At 40.3% G+C, this 23,075-nt stretch overlaps 1 protein-coding gene and 2 pseudogenes across 2 annotated transcripts in view; 1 reads left to right on the forward strand and 2 right to left on the reverse strand.

Annotated features, from left to right (window-relative positions):
- The window catches only part of Dpp10 (Dipeptidyl peptidase 10), a 176,408-nt gene that overhangs the window by 3,133 nt on the left and 150,200 nt on the right, over positions 1-23,075 (reverse strand). The window lies entirely within an intron of this gene.
- On the forward strand, positions 13,545-15,438 carry LOC139780212 (uncharacterized; annotated as a pseudogene).
- Positions 15,483-18,294, reverse strand: LOC139780211 (uncharacterized; annotated as a pseudogene).

Genomic DNA, 23,075 nt, shown 5'->3' on the forward strand with positions numbered 1-23,075 from the left:
GATTGACTAGTCAATTCTGCGGAACGACCAAGCCTACGGTGAAGCTTCTTCTCCACCTATTTGTGTATTGTCTATACCTACACACACATCAGCAAATTACTACAACTTACTTTGACCAAAACACTTGGTCGTTCGACAGAATAGATTAGTCAATCCTAGGATTGCCCGATTGTTTCGGGTTTTGATCATAACATATATATTATACCCAAGTTACACATCACAGTCAAAATGACATTATTTTGACATCATATTGACCAAAAGTGACATATTGGGTGAATATGACGTCAAAATAATGTCATTTTGACTGCGATGTGTTACTTGGGTATGTGTATATATGTACAGGATATCTGGTAATTACCGTGCCACCTTTTGTGAGATATAAGGGCAGATATAAGGGTTAAACTGAATACTCGATAAAAAATTTTTTATATAAAAACATATATAAATACGTAGAATTGTATATAAAATATGTTTTCTTTTTTCCGTATAATTTCTGTTCGTATATACAGGAAAAATAATAAGAAGAAAAATTATAAAATAATTAAGAAGATAATTTTGCATTTTTTTAAACAAAAAAGTTAAAAAAATAAGAAAAAATTGCTTATGTAAGCATTATTATACATTTGTGAAAAAAACAATGCAAAACTTATTTTTCTAATTATTTTTTAATTATTTTTCTTATTATTTTTTTATGTACACATATATGTACGGATAAAGATTATATACAAGAAAAAAATTATAAACAAGAAAAAAAAAGGATTTTATATATAATTATATATGTATTTTTATACGGAAAATTTTTTTATCGAGTAGAAACTTCCTCTACGTATTTTAGGGGAACACCAAACATGGCCCCCTCCGATTCCGGCGAGTCTAACATATGTTGTAGTCCTACCCTCCCACTAATTCATGGTAAAGCGATACGACCCAACTCTCAAGCAAAAAAAAATTAGACTGTTTTTATGTATAAAACTCATAAAAATTTTATTTCTAATAATCAAAATTTATTATTCATCTTCGGAATCAGATTCACAATGAGACAGATTTCTCCGAAATGCACCCCTCTTTGTCAGCCGTGCGATGTATATTTTTATCGACAGGTAACAAATTTTATAAAGCGATTGCAAAATTGTTCATTTTTATTACAACAGCAGCGAGAAATCGGTACTCGCGAGGACGCAATAAAAATACATTCGCTGCTGTTACATCAATTGAGCGCTCCCGTTTTTCAACCGATGCTTTTATATGCTTGGTACGCATCAAAATTAATAGAAGAGAGGCCAATATTTTTAAATATGAATGATATTTGTTTTCCCATAACAGTAGTAAAAAAATTGTGCATCTGCAAAAGTGTAGGTTTTATTCAATGTGCTCATTGTAAAAAGATATTATGTTTTGAATGTTTTTATGATAAATACCATCCTAAAACATGTAATCTGTCTCATTGTGAATCTGATTCCGAAGATGAATAATAAATTTTGATTATTAGAAATAAAATTTTTATGAGTTTTATACATAAAAACAGTCTAATTTTTTTTTTGCTTGAGAGTTGGGTCGTATCGCTTTACCATGAATTAGTGGGAGGGTAGGACTACAACATATGTTAGACTCGCCGGAATCGGAGGGGGCCATGTTTGGTGTTCCCCTTGAGCCTTGGATACGTGTAGTATATAGATCATAATAAGGGACACATTTTTTTTTACATGTACTTTTACACTACTGCATGCTGGTTCGATTGCTAAATCCGCGACATTCAGTGTCACATCTGATAAAATTGTCCTCTTCTAAAAAGGGCATGTCATCGATACTCGAATTTGTCGAAGTATTCTTGTCGGTTTTCCACGATGCCGATTGGTTCTTTCTCTGCGCTTACTTCGTGAGCAATTGTCATTGCGGAGATCGTGTGTTTTAACATTTCATGTACATATTGTTAACGGTTAAGTGTGTAGTGTAATGATTATATCCCAGACAGCACAGGATATCCTATTGGGAGTGGGCACAATGACCAAAATGGCGGATATGAGCCGGCTTCTGAACACGCGAAACATATGTGCTCACTCAATTTTGTCGATAAAATTGTAAAATTCACTTTCACTATACTGATTTATGATTTTTTTTTTACAATTTTATCGACAAAATTGAGTGAGCACACATATTTCGCGTGTTCACGAGCCAGCTCATATCCGCCATTTTGGTCATCGTGCCCGTTCCCAATAAATACCCATTTTTATGTCCATTTCTTGTCGGGATGTCCCTGGACCTTATAAAGATATCCATAGGATATACATTTGTGGATAATCTAGGAATATCTCAAAATGGACAAGTTTGTATGTCCATATGCTATCCTTATTTGTATGTACTCGCTCCCTCTATGCCAACGCCATCTGCATGTAATTCCGATCTCTTTCTGTTTCCTTCTATATGACCGGAATCTCACGTCGGTCACGTCGAAAATTATACGTTAAAGGTAATCCTGTGTTTCTTTCTTTACATCTAAAAATCGTATTATGTGCTGTTGACTTTATATCATTATAATGATACCCACACAGCAAAATATACCTGAGATATAGCCAGATATCTTTATGCCTACAATTTTAAGTCAAATCTGAGATATTTTATTTTCAGATATTCACAGAATATCTACAGGACATCATTACTCGATATCACATTATATCTTTGAAAAAGACATCTCTGTAACATTGCATTCGAATATATGGCCGATTCATAGTTAGCTCTTATATTTTATAAAGATTAACTCAAATTTATTCGTTATAGCCAATAAAACAATCCGAGAGGACTTGGACGCCGTACCGATTCGTCCCGGCGAAAGCCACACGCCGCAAGGGAACTTGAAAAATTTTCACTCGGACAGCGCCAGAAGTAACGACCGCGGCGCGAAAGCAACCCGCCGCGAGGAGACTTAGAAAACTTTTGCTGGAGGTAACGACTGCGGCGCGAAAGCAACATGTCGCGAAGGAACTTGGAAAATTTTTGCTCGAGCGAGCGCTAGTAACATGCGTTGCCGCGACGCGGCTACATGCGCCAGTTGACATGCGTCAACTAACCTATGTAGGTTAGTGGCGCGTTTTAAACAGTTAAATACTTTTAAAGCGCGTCACTAACCTACATAGGTTAGTTGACGCGCTTTAAACACTTAAATACTTTTAATACGCATCACTAACCTACATAGGTTAGTTCTTCAGATTTACCGATGTTTCATTATGTATATATATAAACGAGCTTGTAAAGCGCACCACGAACCCATGTGGCACCTCGTTTCGCGTGGAAAGTGTATGCGTGAACTATTTCGACATATATATTAGTCATTTATGCCTTCCAATACTCAAAATAGCTGCTATATTTTCCAAACTTTTTTTTGTTAATAACTTTTTAACGAATAACGAGCGACGGCTAAAACCTTCTGAAGGTCACTCGGGGTCATGACCTTGACAACATATATCAAGGTCATTGAAATCGGTGAGGTCGCCCTTAATCCAGACATTTACATAAAACTTTTTTTATATTTTATTTTGAAGGACTCAGAATTGGTGACATAAAAATGAATTTCTTATGAACTCTTAAGAATCATTTTAGGACAGAGAATAAATACGGAAAAAGAATTAATTTCATAAATCGAGAATTTAAAAAGAATTCTTCTTTTCTTCTTGCTATTTGGGTTGTATGTAACATATCTGCTTTTAAATGAGGCATAGATATCCGACATATATGAAGAATCAGATATCATATCTGGAGATGAAATTATCATGGCTTTGTATGATCTTGGAGATGTCTTTGAGATATTCTCATGATATCTTGCGCAATCAGATATTCCGTCCTTCAGATGTCTTCTAGATATCTTGAGATATATTTTGCTGTGTGGTTATATAAGAGTTAGATTCTTCTAACCTATTAAAACCTATATATATGTATATGCAGCTTCCACAATCAAGATCGAATTACCTAAATCATAGCATGAAACAATTACTATGTTTACACGAGCGTTACTTCTGTAGTAACCCACACAGCAATTAAAATATATCTGAGGATATAGCCAGATATCTTTATGCCTACAATTTTAAGTCAAATCTGAGATATCTTATTTTCAGATATTCACAGAATATCTACAGGATATCATTACTCGATATCACATTATATCTTTGAAAAAGATATCTCTGCAACATTTGCATACGAATATATGGCCGATTCACAGTTAGCTCTTATATTTTATGAAGATCAACTCAAGTTTATTCGTAGCCAATAAAACAATCCGAGAGGACTTGGACGCCGTACCGATTCGTTCCGACGAAAGCCACACGCCGCGAGGGGACTTAGAAAATTTTTGCTCGGGCGGCGCCGGAGGTAACGACCGCGGCGCGAAAACATGCGACGAGTATTCCCTCGGTCTCGACGTCCGAGAAGGCACGCCGCAAATTAACAATCGGTAAATGGTAGCTCGACCAAGTATGTCCTCCAAAACTCGGTATGGGCGCCAGTCGCAAATACTCGAACCACGGTACAGTAAATCCAAGCCAACAATATAAATATCTCAGGCGTGAATCCTTTAGTAATTCAGATCGTTGTTAGATCTCGGGGAGGAGGAGAGGGAGCGCAGTGCAATTAGCACACACAAAATAATATGAACAATAATGATAACATATTTTATAAGGATAAGGTGTATGACAAGTCGTCTCTCAGATATCAATAATATCGTAACGACTCCCGTAATAATCACAATCTCGTAACGAATTCCGCAATGAATAACACCGTAACGAATAACGTCTGATACTACAATGAATAATGCGAATGATATCTCGCCATTACGCGACGATATCTCGCTCACAGTACCAACATGACTACGCGAAGAATATCTACCGAATACGCGACGATATCCCGCCAATAGTCTCGTAATAACTACGCGAATGATATCTTGCAATCACGCGACGATACCTCACGAAGTTCTCAATACCAGAACGCGAAAGAAGCCTCGCACATTACGCGAACGCCATCTCGCCAATAATGAGACGATTACGCGAAACGTATTTCACGATTTCACGACAATCATGTGTCCGAATACAACCGAATTCCACAATAATGACTGCACTACATAATCAATTCGGTCCCGCCTCGCGGGACGGTAATATGCGCAATGCTCCTCTACAATTATTCGATCCCGCATCACGGGATGGTAAACACAAAGAGCACGGCTATTATTATCTGTTCAGGATTTAGACACTCGTAACGCCATCCCTTGGTCGCCCTCTGAACGAGTTGATTTCGCGCCGCACCCCGTCAACCCCTGACCGCAAAGTCTCTCCCGACGCGTTATTGATCCTGCCATGCCTGGATTGCGTGATCCAGCAAACGAAAACATTGGTTGATACGTGTCGCGTGCCCGAAAACTCCCGAAACGGGACCGCGAGAGCTCCGGTCTCGGTAGTAGCGAAAGGCACTCCGTTTCACGCGGTTGCTCCACGCCGTCGTGCATACGAAATTTACCGCGCCGTTATTGCGCCCGCTCTTTACCGCGCAGCGACTGCGCCCGCTCCTTATCGCACCGTCGTGCGCTCATACTGACTGCGCCTTAGTGCGCCTGCAATTTCATCGTCGCATCCGCGACCGGTGAAGATTCGCGTCTCTGTGCGCTCTCCTTTCCGCACCGTCGTGCGCCAGCTCATCGCCGTTGCTGTATTGCGCTCGGCAGACTTTATTCGGTTCGTGCGTGTAAGTGCTAAGTGCAGCTAACGTAAGCGCTACACGTGCGCCAGCTAATTAACCGCCGCAAGTGCGTCCGCTAATTACCAGCGCCACAAGTGCGCATTCACACTCGTGACCGGCCAACACTCACGCGTCACGTGCGTTCGCGCCCGGTGAACACTCGCATCACGTGCACGCTACATGTACGTGAACCGCTCTCCGCGCCTGATTATTGTAAGGGTGCGTCGACTATGAACAGTTGCCTCATCTTGTACAGACGTTGATTAAACGAGAGCTGTGCTCTATTGTTAACCAGAACAGTGTCCTCATTCACTCACACGCCTTATCCCTGTCGGGGTAGAACCCGCTCTTCCGCTAATTGGCGCAACGGATTTACGCTCGGAAACGCCAACATTATCTATTGCGGGTGACTGTCGGCCGCGTGCGAATCTCCGAGAAGGACGATTACGTTTCACTCTCGGCCAACCCCTCCGTCGGTGCTTTTATGGTAATTATTTAGCGGTAAACATGCTTTACGCGGCACTACGCGACGTTTGGAAGGGTCCCGGCCTCGAGAGGAATCTTACTTGTTACCAGATGCTCGAGTAGTGGCCTTACAATAGTTAATCCTCTGCAAGCTCGGCAGCCGGTGATTCGGGATGTCACCTCACGTAACGCTGGCACGACAGTGGCGATTCTCTGGTCCGGCGGGACCACGCTGGGCCCGCGCGCCTGCGCGCCGTGCTTGCAAGCCTTCCTTGCCGATCGGCCCTTCGCGAGCGCTGCGTCCGATCCAAACGCCTTCCGCTCTTGTCGGCGCCCTTCGCGTCTGCTTCGCCTGCCGGCGGTACGTTCGAAAAGCTGCTAAGAGTCCGGCTGTCCAGGCCGCGACTTCTGACCGGCATTTCGACTGCCAGGCTGGCTACGTCGACCGGTATGCAGAATCCCGTGGAGACGATAGGGTCGTTCTACACCCTCGGCGGGAACCTCGTCGGGGCGTCCCCCTGCTCGGATCCTCCGTTAGCAGGCTTTACTTTGGCGCAATTGGGCTGAGCGCTCGCCCTGCGAGTCGCTCCAAGCGGTATCAGTAATGGGCCCGAGCGTGACCCGCCCGTCGACGAACTCCTCCGCAGGATGCCTCCAGAGTTTCCTCGTGCAGTCCCGCGGTGCGACCCAAGTCGTTATAGTAAATCCTGCTGGCCACCTACTCGGCACCACCTTTCGTAATCTATAAATCTCGCAAATAATATAATTATAATACTAATACGGCGCGGCCGCCCCGCCCCTCTTGGGTGGAGGCCGCCATCCCTGACGCTCCCCTCGGTCGAGCTACCATCCGGGCGGAGACGTGACCTTGTCACGTCACAAGCAACACGCCGTGAGAGAACTTAGAAAACTTTTGCTCGGGCGGCGTCAGAGGTAACGACCGCGGCGTGAAAGCAACATGCCGCAAGGGAACTTCCCAGACAGCACACGGATATCCAATGGACATCCATAAGACGTCCTTTAAGGATATTGAGAATGTCCATAGGCCATCCGTCCTTTGGACATTCTATAGATGTCCATAGTATATCTGTTTAAGAAATTGGTGGACATGCTTATATCCCTAAAACATGTCCACAGGATATTTGATGGACGTTCTATGGATATGATAAAAGGAAACATCCAGAATTGTAATTTACATTAAAAGGATAAAAATAATGAAATATATAAATATTTTAAAATAATATATTTATTTTAAAAATTATATAAGGTATATACATATATGTATGTATCCACACACACATACACACATTGTTAAACGTATTGCACACGTGTATTGCAAATTAATTAAAGAAAACAGTAATTCTCGTTCAAAATAGTTATCAAAACTAATGTGGAAATTTCAATACGGGTGTTTACTCAAATTTTGTAAAAAAATTCCCAGATTTTCTAGAAATTTTACTCCAAATTAACACTTTTGCATTGTTTAAAAACAAAAATGACTAAAAATGAGCAAAAGTGAAACAAATTTACAAATTGCAAATGCAAATATTTACAATGAAGAATATGTTTTATTTTATTTTGCTTCTTTTCCCTCCCTTTCTTTTGCACGTCTCAGCCAAGTTTTAATGGCTTACTCAACTTTTTTTCGATTTTCCGCTGCTTTACACAGTAGAGCACTTTCTAAATAGAAAAAAAAAAACATAATATATAGACATAATTATATATTTGAAATATAACTATAGTTATTATACAGGGTATCTCTAAAGTCTGACTGTTTGAGATCGCGATTACATTCGTAGATTGCATCGATTGCATCGTACGAAAAAGCACAATGCGTGTGCCATCGTCATATTATAAGTTCATCGTTTCAATAAAATGACTATTTCTATATGTCATTTCCTTGTGTTTTGCGTTATAACATGGGCTTTTCCAAGAACATTCCTAATCAATAACTTTCTAGACGTTTCCCGAACGCTGTTTTTATGTTCTTGTGCGATAGAAAAACCCACGTTATATAAACAATGTTCGGCGTGACAAACAACAACAATTGTCAACGGCCCGTCAACTATATTTCGTCTCGAGACGGCACATTGCGATGACGTAGGCAGCCGACTGCCAATCGCGCGTCACAATACGTGCCTCGCGCATGTCAGGTGCGAATCAATGCGTGTCAGGCCATTTGGCCGCCAATCGCACGTTTCGACCTGAGGTCACCTACAACACTTAAACTTAATTGGTGATTGCCGAGAAGAAGCTCCCTTATAAAAGAGCTTGCTTCGTCGGAGACCCGCTCTCGCTCGCAGTTCACCCGCAAGTGTACACTAAAGCGCTCATTTCGCACACCGCCTAGAATCACGCGCTTAGCGTTCGCACGAATACGACGAAGCTCTCTTTGTCGAAGTTCACCCGCTTAGAATCACCGCTAGTTAAAACCGCTTTTGTACACCGCTTTGAGTTGCTCTTCGCTATCGCGCTTCGCAAACACGCTTTCGCTGCTTTGCTTGCCGTACTAGCTTCTGTGCGCGCTTTCACGGCTTCTTTCCTTTTCTGGAAACAGACGAACTTTGTACATATTGTATGAATATAGACCCTTTATTTTGTAATACACGGATTTGGTAAACTTATTCTGGTTTTTGTGAACTGCTTTTCCTCGTGCTTGTCTTCCTCGCGCTATCAATCGCGCATCCGCGCACTCTCGCACAGTCTGACCGAGCCTCCTGGATCTCAGAAACGGCTTTAGATATGGAAAAATGTTTTAGATAAAAGTTGTAGGATATTAAGGGAGACAGATGATAAAAATATGGAATTAACTTCGAGCGATTTTTTTAAGGCCAGGTTAGTGTGATCCATGTTTTCTTAAATGGAATCTTCCATTTTTTATTGCATATTTTTGTAGCCCTTGTCAAAACGTTTTCAAAACACTACAATAAAGCTCTCTTTTATTAAGAATTTTCTGAGATATTTTAAATTTTGTCAAGATACTTTTAATATAAAATATGAAATATCTCATTAAGTATTTACTTTTCGATGACTTTGTATTTTTATACGCAGAATAATAAAAAAAATCGATTTTTGTAAAAAAAAATTATTTTAAAAAATTTGATTGTATTTTGTAGAAATATTTATATTTGCAATATTGCATAATGTAAAAATTAATATTATTATTCAATTTTTTTCATTATTCTATATAAAAAAGTATTAGGGTGAAGTCATCGAAAAATGAATATTTCACGAGATATTTCATATTTTATATTAAAAGTAGCATAACAAAATTTAAAATATCTCAGGAAGTCCTTAATGAAAGAGAGCTTAATTATAGTGTTTTGAAAAAGTCTCAACAAAGGCTACAAGAATATGTAATAAAAAATAGGGTTTTCATTTAAAAAAAACTTTGATCACAATGACTTGGCCTTGAAAAGGTCATTCGAGGTCAAGTCCATATTTTCATCATCTGGTTCCCTTTATATCCTACAACTTTTATCTGAAACATTTTTCCATATCTAAAGCCGTTTCCGAGATCCAGGGGGCTGGGTCAGACTTTAGAGATACCCTGTATAAAGTGCCGACAATAAACATAAAAATTTGCAAATATAAATCCATTTTCAGACAAATTTAGACTATTTATGCGTTTTAATTACATGTTTGATGTTATTCAGCAAGAGAGCAACGCAGATGTGGTGGTACAAAATATTTAATTCCGACTAAACTGTGAAATTTACTACGTTTAGGTTAGGTTAGGTAACGTGATAGCGTTACTTCTGTAGTAATTCACTCATTTACCCAGAGTGAATTATAAAGTTTACTACAAAACTCCGTTTACGCAGAGAAATTATCGTAAGTTACTACAGAAGTAACTCTCGTGTAAACATAGTAATTAATTATTTCATATCATGATTGAGCTTATTCGATCTTGATTGTGGAAACTGCATATATATAAATTTTAATAGGTTAAAAGGATCTAACTCTTATATATCATTATAGTGATATAAAGCCAATGGCACACAATACGATTTTTAGATGTAAAAAAAGAAAAAGGATTACCTTTGATATAAATAACGTATAATTTTCAACGTGATCGACGTGAGATCTCGGCCATAGAAGGAAACAGAAAGAGATCGGGATCGTAATTACATGCAGATGGCGTTGGCATAGAGAGAGCGAGTACAAATAAGGATAGCATATGGATATACAAACTTGTCCATTTTGGGATATTCCTAAAGTGTTCACAAATGTATATCCTATGGATATCTTTATAAGATCCATGGACATCCCGACAAGAAATAGACTGTGACGTTGCGGCCCGCCGTACCGTGGCAGCGCCCCGCCGCCATCACAAGGCGCGAAATTTCGCGCCCAGGGACAGACCAGAGAGGCAACGGCGAGATCTCCAGGGGCCGAATTTTATCGCGTTTCCGCAATCTGATCCTTTTTAATTTTATTTTATGTAATTGTAATACGCGCGGTGCCTCACCCAAACCACGGCGAGCTTCTCCGAGGGAGCACCAGGAAAGGAAGGGTCCGGGAGGACCAAGGACCGAGGAGGAGTGGCGAACGCGGAAACGGCAGAGACCACGGGTCGGCGAGAGCAACGAGGAAGGAAGGCGTGCGGCGCGTGAGGCAGCGACGGACGAGGCCGCCGATAGCGGGGCCCCAGGCGCCTGGGTAAACCCGGCCTCAGCAATCTGCCACCACGGAATATCGGCCCACGGGGTGGATGGCCACCGCCCCGGGGTCAAACCGGAGGCACACCGGAAGGGACGAAGTCCCGTCCTTTACCAAGTACAAAATTTTAAGGAGTCGCTGCGCCGCCGAGGGACCGTTGCACGCCCCCGAAGGATTCCCTTACGACGACCCTGCGCCGGATACCGCGAGCTTGCAAGCTCGCGCTCCGATTGGTCCGCACGCCCCGTAGGAAGGGGGTGCCACATCGATTCCGCAATCGAGCGGATTTAGCGCGACACTCTCTGGTCGTCCGTCGGCGTGTCCGAATATCTCGGAAGTAGATCTGCGATAGCGAGGTTAAGTCCTGCGTTACGACGACTGTTGGCACGAGGTGACGGCGAGAAGCCCCGGGAGAAGGCATTGCACCGGTGAGGTTGCCCGCAAGTAATATCGTAAATGTCGAGCCACGACGCCGCCCTCCGGTGCGCGCTCTCGCTCGGAAAAATGTGCGTAATATCCCGGCATGTACGGTTCCCCGCGAACCGAGCGTAGTTTTGCGATCGACAGCGAGAGCAAAGGGCCTCGGGATGGTACCGTGGCCGCGGAATCGCGGCAGAACGTTATGGCGAGCCTCTGGAGATCGCGATAGATTTGCTGGCGAAATCCGGTATTGCGAGCCCGTTTTCGCGTAATGTCCGCGCTTGTGGTCGCGTCTCGCGTGCACGGTGTTCGCGGCGTATCGAATTCGTCCGGGCGTTACCAATAATTACTTGCGTTGGAAGGTTGTCCGCGTCGACACCCTGGTTGCTTTAACATGTTGTTCGTGTCGACTACTTGCGTTAGGATATCATTCGCGTTAGGATAGTTGCGTTAGGATAGTAATTACGTGAGAGTATTATTCGTGTTGGTTGGAGAATGCTATTTCGCGTTGGTTTGATGGGTTGGAGAATGTTATTCGCGTTGGTTTAATTGCGCCCGGTTGCTTCCCGCGGTAGAATAATTGCGTTCAGACCGTACTTGCGTTAGACTGTTATTCGCGCTAACTCATTAATTGCCTACTTGCGTTGGGATATCATTAGAATGTCGTTTGCGTCGGTTATTGCGGCATGCCGTTTGTGTCGACTTATTAATTGCGTTGGATGTTAATAGCGTGGACTCGTTGTCGCGTTCCTTTGTTATTCGCGGTAATTCCGTATTTTCCCTCGCGTTAGTTCTAGTATTTCGCGTTTTTCCGAGCACCTCGGCGTATCATTATCGCGTTCGATCAGAATTACTTGCGTCAGCTTCGTTTGTTTCTTGCGTTAGATTAAGTCCGTATTTTTGCGTTAGATTAAGATATTCTGGCGACAGAATTCCGGTGCGGCTGCGGACGTGGCGTTCACGCACTCCGAGCGTGACGCACCACCATCTCGCGATATTCTATGTTCGACCATACTTCCTAGTTACAATATTATTTCGCGTTTACTCCGATTATTCGTATTCGGCCGTATCTTTTGCCGATGGTCTACCCTAGTTGTAAGTTTAATTTCCTACTATTGTTCTCTGATTTGATAACGGCGCATTCCGCGCGTTTACTATACAATAACGTAAAACTCCATTCATTTCCGGCGTCCACGTACCATTATTTTTGTTGCTTAAATCCTGACGCGCGCGTTATCTGTTATTCGCTTGATTTCTATAATTTGGTAATGGAAGTCGAATTGGCACTGATTATTTCACCGGAGAATTTCCTCCGAATAAACGTTGTTATTCATTTGTTAACTGCCTGAGTTAATAATTTAGGCGTCACCCCGCCGAATACCGCGCTGCCCTATATCAACCCCGCCCATCACCGTTAGGTCGAGCTGGCCGATTCCTCGCACACCGAAATTATCGAGTCTAGCGTCTTTCTTTGGTTTTTTTTTTGCGATCTTAGCGTACGTTAGTGGACGCGAATTTACGCGTCTGGCGCCCAACAATAAACTTTCGGGTAGTGAAGTGTCGGATGTGCGAGAGAACCGTCGGAGAGGCCCATTATCCTTCTCTCCTTTCCCCTTTTGATCCGTCGTGCGCCTCGGGCGCGAGAAAGACGTGACAAGACATAAAACGGACATCCATAGGATATCCTGTACTGTCTGGGTTACAAGTAACACTACCCAAGTGTCACTCGCCGATTTTTTTGAAATTGTGCACACAAGTAGAACTTCGAAAAATATTTGTGTCGTGTTTTCTTATTTGTGCTCATAAAGCGTTTTAAGAGTAGAAACTATACTCGAAATATTGACCTTCTCAACCTTATGTATAACAACCCTTAAGGCCATGTACATACGTTATCTTGAATGATTTTTGCACCAGAATACTATCTCTAGGAGTTTTCAGGGTCGTTGATTAGGAATTCTTTTATTGGTCACGTGATGCCATTGCAATCATGATACGTACTTCGTGAACAAAGTTTAAATTCCCGTTCTTTGCCGAACACAGGAATATAACTAATGTGGAGGTGACGAAAAACTATTCCTTTTTTTTTATTTTATAATTTTTATTTTACAATTTTTTATTTTACAATTTTTTATTTTTTTTAGAATTTTTTTTTCAAGGTAATTGCATGTATAATAACAATGGTCTTAACTCTAGCTCCGGTCCAGTGGATTGCTGAACGATTTTCGGTTTTCTAGTTGTCATATAATAACATAATTTTCTAGTTTCCTTATAATAAGTTTAGTTTTAAAAATTATTTTTTTTATCTGATATTATCTTAAACATCTTATTCAAAGTCTGTATTTTCAATTTCTACGGTACAAGTTTAAAAATATTAATTGGGTTGTTGAAAAAAAAATTATATATATATCTTTTTTTATATGTAAACGTGTATTAATAACACCAAAGCACAAAAATATATAAAAAAAAATTTTTGTGTAAACCTGTAAATTATTATTAATAATTTTATCGACGTAAAAATTCAAGTTTTGTCACGTGATCATGAAACGCCACGCGATTGGCGTACGAGCTCGTGACGTCACGATGTTACATGGTCACGCCGCGAAGACTGAATACGATGTGTATAAAATAAGCTCTCCGAAACGACTTATAATAAATTCGATCATTTAGCCGAATTTCGACGGAGAATGTGTGAACAGTGTTTCGTGAAAGCAAATAGCAATAATTTGCCGCAAATAAACATGTTTGCGGTGTTAGAATTTCTCAAAGATGATGATCGTTTCAATGCTCCAGAAATACGGTGTGCCAAAGCTTCATTGTAAGTAAAATAATTACGTTTCAATGTGTAACTGCTCATTAACAAATAACATTACTACGAGATTTTTATCGTAAATTTATTTAAAGGAACTGTCGTGAGAGCTACGGAGATGCAGCTGTAGGTTATGTCCAAGTAAAACGTGAAGGAGACCTCTGCATTGTGAAATGTCGAGTATGTCCTGAACATAAGGTTCGGAGCAAAGCATATTCAACAACATTAATCATTAATGAAGCAACAGAGAAAATCATAGACGTTCAGTGTCATGATTGCGCAGCAGCAACAGGTATCTATGAATATATGCAGTGAAAAGTGATGCGTTTTTACCTGTTCTCATTGCCATGCGTTCCTTAAAATTTGTCTTACATTACAGGTGAATGTAAACATGCTTTAGCAGTTCTCATGTGGGTACATCGAAGGAGCGAAGACCCTGCGCCTACAGAAATAGCATGCTATTGGAAAAAATCTCGTTTGTCAGGTGTAGGAACGGCACTCAAATATGTCGAAGTCAAAGATTTAGTCATTCAGAAAGTACATAAACTAAAACAAACATCCATTCCCGATAATAGCACTTTCTTACACGACGTTCTAGAACTGGCAGAAAGTAAACAAATTGACTGTCAAATTTCACGACTAGAGGTTGACTTGAAATGTCTGAAAACAAATAATTTATCGTTGCACAGACTCCTTTTAAAATTTCACTTAAATGGAGGTCTGATGTCAGGAGATTTTCTTACTTTTGCCAGTTCTGAGATGACTCAAGTCTTATGCGATGAAGCTGAACAATTGACACGAAACTAGAGTTGCCCACTGTGGTACGAACTCCGATACAGGAGGATTACAGCTTCTAAGCTGTACAAAGCAGCACATTGTACAACAGATAGTGGGTCGTTTGTTAAACAGGTAACAGGGGCGAGTAAGGTGCATGAAACAAGTGCAATGTTACGAGGAAAGGACTTGGAAAAACTGGTGCTGATAGAGCGCGAACTAAATACACGAATTAAGAGTGCTGGACTGTATCCATCACCAAATTATCCAGCTCTTGGTGCATCACCTGATGGTATGACCAACGAATGCATTGTAGAAATAAAATGTCCTTCGAATGAAAAAGCGTTGGAAAGATTCTTGTCGAAAGATAAAATTATCAATCCTAAGTGCGTAGCACAAATGCAATTACAAATGTTAGCTACAGGAAAGAAAAGAGGATTATTTTGTGTGGCTGATTCGGGTTTTGAAAGTACAAAAAAGTGCACATGCAGTGGTTTGCATACGATGTAGAAGTAGCACAGGATTTAGTTAAAAAGGCAATGCTGTTTTGGGAAAGAAATATATTTCCATTGTTATTATCTTCTGTACAGAAGTAAGGTGTTAATGTATAAAACTATATGTAACAAAATATATAATATATTCAGAATTATTACCCACTTGTCATACTATTTTTTTATTATTGGTGAGTGTAAATTTATCAACGCCGAGGCAATCACGATAATGTCATCAGTGTAAGATAACATACTATGGTTTATAACAGCATGTGGCTTTAGAAAATCGAATTCACGCAATCTCCCAATGACACGTTCTACGTGGATCCGTAAGCTAGCAATGCGCTTGGTTTCCAAAACCTCAGATTTCGTAGGTTTATGTGTAGACGATACGCTTGGTGGTTTTATTAAATCGCAATGTTTTTCTGCTAATAAAGATTTGATATTTTTAAAACCTCGGTCCGCCACAACAGCACATTTTTCAGGAAGCTGATCTAGTATACCACACTTCTCAAACAATAATACATCTGATATTCTACCTCCATATCCAGTAGAAATGAAATTGATAAAGCCATCGGGTCCACAGATATCAAATACTTTATCGTGTTACACTTTTTATATTCAGACCAAGTCAAGGCTTGATTTACGGGATCACTCGGTTTTTCGATTTGTATTTCCAGAGCATCTACTATGGACTGGACATGACTGTATGAGATCCGAAAAGGAATAGGCAAAGTTTTTTTAACTAAGTCAGGATTTGGGAAGAAATTCAAAGTTTTTAGTAAGTGACTGACAATGAGTATTGGAACAGTTTTGTTGAAAACTATACTTTCATTACTAGGACTCATACAGAATTGTTCAGCCAGTCGTTCTAACGTATCTTGTCTTCTGATCTTCATTAAACATAACTGTATATTTTGGATACTTACATTACCTTTCGTGCTCAAAAGATGCAACAGTGATTTCCATTCGTTCGGAATCCCTAGGTACGCTTTCATGTTGGTACTTATGAAATAGTTTGTTACATTTAATATGTCACGTTTATATTTATTTGGGCTACTAGGATCATCGAGACTCGTTTGGTCGCTAAACATATAATAATCATGAGAACTACTTATATCTATCGACGTAGTTGTAGTGCTTGTCGATATGGTGTCATGTGCATAGGACATCTTAGAAATAATAGGTTTTGTCGGAGAAGTTGCAACATTCGTACAAATGGGTAATTTAATCGGGGAAGAACATTCATTGACAGTCGATACTGGAATGTTGCACGTTGTATAAACGCTACGATAATGTGGTCGGATCTTGACCTGTATGCCAACACTGTGCTGCATCATGGAAGTCTGTATTCCGACGTCTCTTCTTGTATCCGCAACTTCTTGTATTTCACACACAGTGAAAGTTTGTTCAGCTCGAGATTTGAGACCGAGTTCATTTATCGCAGGCTTATTTAGAGCAGCAGTTATATTCTGTTCCGATGCATCTGCAGCATTTGTCGAAGAAGACTCGAATGCTTCTGTGAGGATCTCGTTTATTTCCGCTCGTCTTTGTCGTTTTTCTGCTACTATACGTGGAGTTGAGCATGTTCTACGTTTACGGTCGGGCTGGCATTCGAATTTATGTGAAAATAACGTTTTTTCTAATTTTTACTGGACCTCCCATCATCATGTAATACTGATAATTTTCCATATCCTCTCGCAGCTATAAATATAAAACATTTTTGATGCAGTTACGAAATTAGATTAAGTTATTAATAGATAAAATCATATCAAAAAAATAATAATTTAACAATTTAACATATACTTAGGCTGCAAAAACTTACATTGAAATGGTCTTCACAGCAAAAGAAGTTCGATTTGCTGTTTTTTAGGTTGTCTCTCCGAACGGCATTAAACCATTTTTTACGAAGTTTCACGTCTTGTGGCACTGTCGCGAACACTTTATTTGGTGTACTTTTTGTTGTACTACCACAGAGAGGAACGAAACACGTTCTATACGATTTAATTATTGCCATTTCTATTAAAAACTCAAAATCTCAACAGATATCGTATACGGCATATAACATTGTGACGTCACAGACCGCTCGGGTAACTTCGGGCGTGATCGGCGCGTCATCGGCTATGAGTTTGAAGTAATATTTTATCAAATCTATATCTCCGTTAATATTACAAAAAAGAGAAGCACTTTTTTTCTATAAAACATATGCATATAAACTTCCTAAATATTAAAAAAAAAATTACGTTTAAAAACCCAATTAGAATGAAAATTAGAAAAAAAATTAAAAAAGAAATTAAAAAATTGTAAAGTAAAAAATTGTAAAATAAAAATTGTAAAATAAAAAAAAAGAATAGTTTTTCGTCACCTTTATGTTGGTTATTTCTGGGTTCGGCAAAGAACGGGAATTTAAACTTTGTTCACAAAGTACGTATTATGATTCCAATGGCATCACGTGACCAATGAAAAAATTCCTAATCATCGACCCTAGAGATAGTATTCTGGTGCAAAAACCATTCAAGATAACGTACATGGCTTAAAGGGTTGTTATACATAAGGTTGAGAAGGACAATATTTCGAGTATAGTTTCTACTCTTAAAATGCTTTATGAGCACAAATAAAAAAACACGACACAAATATTTTTCGAAGTTCTACATGTGTGCACAGTTTCAAAAAAATCGGCGAGTGACACTTGGGTAGTGTTACTTGTTAGAAAATTTTGCTCGGGCGAGCGCTAGTAACATGCGCAGCCGCGACGCAGCTACATGCGCCAGTACCTTGTCGTAAGCAAAAATCTTTACGCATTAGGATAAAAGGCGAGCTTGTGAGATACTTGGCTCTAATATTTTTCGTGATACCTCCGAGATATTATACAGTGCAGAGATGGCAAAATGCGTTAGTACATTTTATGTTCTTTCTGAGACAGACTGGATCAAAAGATTTTTAATAAACCCTTTTTGAATAAATCATGAAGGATTTTTTCTTATTCTTCTTCAGATACAAATTAGCGTTCAGATGAAGTTTCCATATTGGAATAGTATCAAAGCATAATTTTGAATTTATTGCGAATTCTTATGAAAAGAACTTCTTTTATATCTGAAGAAGGACTCAGAATTGGTGACATAAAAATTAATTTTTTTTTAACTCTTAAGTCATTTCGGAACAGAGAAATAATACGGAAAAAGAATTAATTGCATAAATCGAGAATTTAAAAAAAATTCTTTTTTTTCTTGCTATTTGGGTTGTATATAACATATCTGCTTTTAAATAAGGCATAGATATCCGATATATCGTATATATATATATATATATATATATGCAGAATCAGATATCATATCTGAGATAAAATTATCATGGCTTTTTATAATCTTGCAGATGTCTCTGAGATATTCTCATGGTATCTCGGCAAGTGTTGCACAATCAGATATTCTGTTATTCAGATATCTTCCAGATATCTTAGTGATATATTTTGCTATGTGGGAATTTAACTTACGATCATTTCTCTGCGTAAACGGGGTTTTGTAGTAAACTTATGATAATTCACTCCGCGTAAATGAGTAAATTACTACAAAAGTAACGCTCGCGTTACCTAATCTAATCTAAACGTAGTAAATTTCACAGTTCAGTCAGAAATATTTTTTACCACCACATCTACGTTGCTCTCTTGCTGAATAACATCAAATATCTAATTAAAACGCATAGTCTAAATTTGTCTGAAAATGGATTTACCTATATTTGTACATTTTTATGTGTATTGTCGGTGCTTTATATAATCACTATAGTTATATTTCAAATATATAATTATGTCTACATTATATTTTTTTTTCTATTTAGAAAGTGCTCTACTGTATAAAACAGCGGAAAATCGAAAAGAAGTTGAGGAAGGCATTAAAACTTGACGTGTAAAAGAAAGGGCAAGGAAAGAAGAAAAATGAAATAAAACATTCTTCATTGTAAACATTTGCATTTGCACGTGCAATTTGCAATTTGCATTGCAATAAAAGTATATTATTATTATAATTTGCGAATTTATTTCACTTTTGCTCATTTCGAGACATTTTTGTTTTTGAACAACGCAAAAATGTGTTTGCAATTTCCATATTATTTTTTGTAACTATATTTACACTTTTTAAAACTTATGATCTATTATAGCATGAAATTTATTTTGAATTAAGGGGACACAGGTTTGTGTATATCATCAAATCGATAAACATTAGCATTTGTATGTGCAATTTGCGAAGGCCAAAACACAGACTTTTGCATAAAGCATAATGCATAAGCAAATTGATTGGCCCATATATATGTGCATAAGAAAATAGACCAATCCATTTTCTTATTAGTTTAGTGGCCTATAGAGTGGTCAATAGAGATGAAAATAACTTGCACATTGCTTCCTCATCATTACAGATCGGTACCATTGCTCCTATTTCGCTCACAAAGCTTCTCTTATGAGTGTTACGTCCTGCGAACTAATCGATTTCCCTTTTTCGCGGAAATTCCTATGCGCCTAGGATATGCCTTAAGATTACGATAAGTAAACTGAGCACGGACGGTTATCGATCGGCGAGTGAGCCTTGATCCCCTCACATTCCTTTTTTTATTACGATCAAGCTGCCTATTTGCTTGAGGAACTAAAAGCGACCTCCCAGACGAATTCTATCAGTTGTCTGGCCCACCCGGCGACATGACGCGCGAAAAGGGCCTTAGTCGCAGATAAAATTGGTAAAAATCTTTATTGCATCGAGCGAGGTTTGCTCGTACGATGTTCCCGACAAACAGAAACAAAGCCTAACACGTGTTCTAAAATACACATGGTGGAAGTTTCTGTTTGCACTTAAGATCGAGAGGTATGGATCGTCTGTTAACATAGGAACAGGGTCGCGAGATAAATAAGGACCCCTAATAAAGGAAAATCGGCAATAGTCGAAAACAAATGCGTCATGGGACACTGGGAGAAGCGATGAGTTGCACCCCCAATAAGACAGTGGGGGCCTTACGAGGGGACTCACCAATGAAAAACCGGAAAAATCGATAACCGTCTCTAGCTTTCTAGGATAGACGAAAACTTAAGATCTGGCTCTTGGGTGAGAAACGTCTCGCCCAATAGAAAACCCTCTAGATAAAAATTAGAAGAATCCCACCAACCAAAAGTCCCAAAACGAAGACCAGACACCCCCCACAAGGAAATCCACCCTTTCCACCCTTGGAACTTTCCTATAAAAATCGCGACTTTAAGCACTTACTGACACTTCCGATCCGGTACGAGACAGTTCAGTCCTGAGTCCGTATACTCATTCTAGTTTCGTTATATTGAAAACAATTTTCTGTTGTTGCCACCCTAAAGGATCGCGAGTAAAGTCTGTGCGCGCTAAGTGCCACCATCCATCTTACCGACCCGGCGAGACCTGCGGTCAGCACCAGCCCCGACAGAGTTACCCATACACCTGTTTCATCAAAAAGTAAGTCCTGTACACACACACACGTATATATATCGGCTCCCCTTCGTTTATATATTCACGGGTTAGGGAAGTCTCTCAGTTATAACCTTCAACTATCCGAATTAGCCGATTTATCGGTAGATCCGCCATAGTCTTCTATTACTTTGAGTTAGCTGACCCGTCGGTGGACCGAGGTATTGCTTTGAGTTAGCTGACCCGTCGGTGGACCGAGGTATTGCTTTGAGTTAGCTGACCCGTCGGTGGACCAAGGTATGTTGCCTTGAGTTAGCTGACTCGTCGGTGGACCGAAGTATATTGCTTTGAGTTAGCTGACTCGTCGGTGGACCGAGGTATATTGCTTTGAGTTAGCTGACTCGTCGGTGGACTCGAGGTATATTGGTTGAGTTAGTTGACTCGTTGGTAGACTCGAGCCACTCCTTGGATCTCCAAAACCTGAGGTGACTTCCCCCCAGTTGGCGGATTTTAATAATTAACAATCCGCTAACTTGTAGTGGATTCGGCCGGTCCCACCCATGAGAAGTCGCGAAACGCCGCGAGACACGAAAGACGTCGTCAACATAAGCGGGCGCGAAAGGAGGTCGAAACCCAAGGATCGGAATTTCCCCAGGAACAAGATAACCCCGGTCCTCCGCATCTCGCCATTCCACCGCCTCCACCAGCATTTACGGAGGAGCCCTGTTGCTCATCACGGGAGAATCGCCCCGTTGCCCCACCCCGTCGCGTTGTCCTACCCTCTCGCCTCGTTCCCGCACCTTATCGCCCCGTTTGCCGCGTCCCCCCTTTCCGCATACTCCCCGTTAGACCCAATCCCCCTCCTCCGGTCGAACACAGGGTACCATCCCCGACCCCCTCGACCGCCTCCACCATCGACATCGATGAACCTAACCCTCCCGAAATAGTCACCCTAGATTAACAATCATCTCCTTTTTAATCCATAAAATTCTTGTCCCTCTGTTTTCACTCCCCAACCTTTTCTTTATACTTAGTTCTTAATGTCGACTTAAATTTCAAGTACTCATATACACTCACACACTCGAATAACATACACTCCGGCTCATCTCAATACCTGATTCTCTACCAATGTCGGTACAACCATTATGTTATTGTAATGTTCACCCTATCAATCTCAGCAACACGTATTGTTATATTGTGTAATAAATGTTTAATTTGTCTATAAAATTTAATTAAATGTTCTTTTTATTTTAAATAAGACCTCAATCTCAGTACCATTATTCCTCTCGAAATCGCACGAGGTCCGATCCCGAGTTAAAAGGATTAAATTCCTTGACTCGAAAGAGGACCGACGATCGCACCGCTCACGGAAGGCGTCTTAGCGTCTACAAACGTTGACCCTTCCTGAGTCATAAAAGTGCGTTCGGGCTCGCGCCACGCGCCGCAGAGCGCGTACCTGCGAGCACTATTCTTAAGCTTCGAGTTGCGTCCTTCCTTACCCCGACCCCCCTGGTTAGCCATTCCTTCGCTTCCCAGATTTTCTTATCCTAATCCCGGGGTTGGACGTAACAGAACTTAAAAATTGGGGGCTCGTCCGGGATTCAAGTGTGATTTTTCGAGAGTGGTGATGAGTACGAGGTCAAAATCTGATAAAGATCAAGTTGACGATCTCTATAAACAAGCCCTACAAAATCAAGGCAAAACTAAACCTAGCTTTACACCATATACATCCACTCCCTTTCCTAACATTAAATCAGCACCTAGACAACTTTTCACCCCAAACGTTGGCGAGACTGCGGAGGACAAATCAAATATAACCGACGCGTCCGATTTCACTCTTCGCGTTTCTGATTCCTGGGATAAAACAATACTACCTGCACCGCAGGATCAGTATCCCGTTTCCGACGATCACTCGAATAAAACAATACTACCTGTGCGGCAAGATCAGTATAATTCTTTTATAAGCATCGCAGGAACAATGGCCCACGCTAACCCTTTCGCCACATTAAAATACGCGGTAGAGGCCGTTCCCTTCTTTGACGGAAAAAATATTCCGTTAACATATTTTATCGAGGGATGCGAGGAAGCGAAAGCTATGCTGCCCGCCGAGGCAGAAGCTCAATTCACTAAAATAATCAGAACCCGAATTATAGGCGAAGCTCGTCGTACCATACAAGATCAAGATTTCGATACTGTAGCCTCGTTAACAAAATATTTAGAACAAGTCTATGGCGCTGCTAAAAATATTTATCAATTACAAGGAGAGTTAGGTTGCATCTATCAAAAAATAGAGGAAGATGTAGTAACTTACGCGAATCGGGTCAAATTGTTGGG

This window comes from Temnothorax nylanderi, unplaced genomic scaffold (genome assembly GCF_030848795.1).
Source record: "Temnothorax nylanderi isolate EJ_2023f unplaced genomic scaffold, tnyl_v1.0 TNYL_tig0267_pilon, whole genome shotgun sequence".
Classification (NCBI taxonomy): Eukaryota; Metazoa; Arthropoda; class Insecta; order Hymenoptera; family Formicidae; genus Temnothorax; species Temnothorax nylanderi.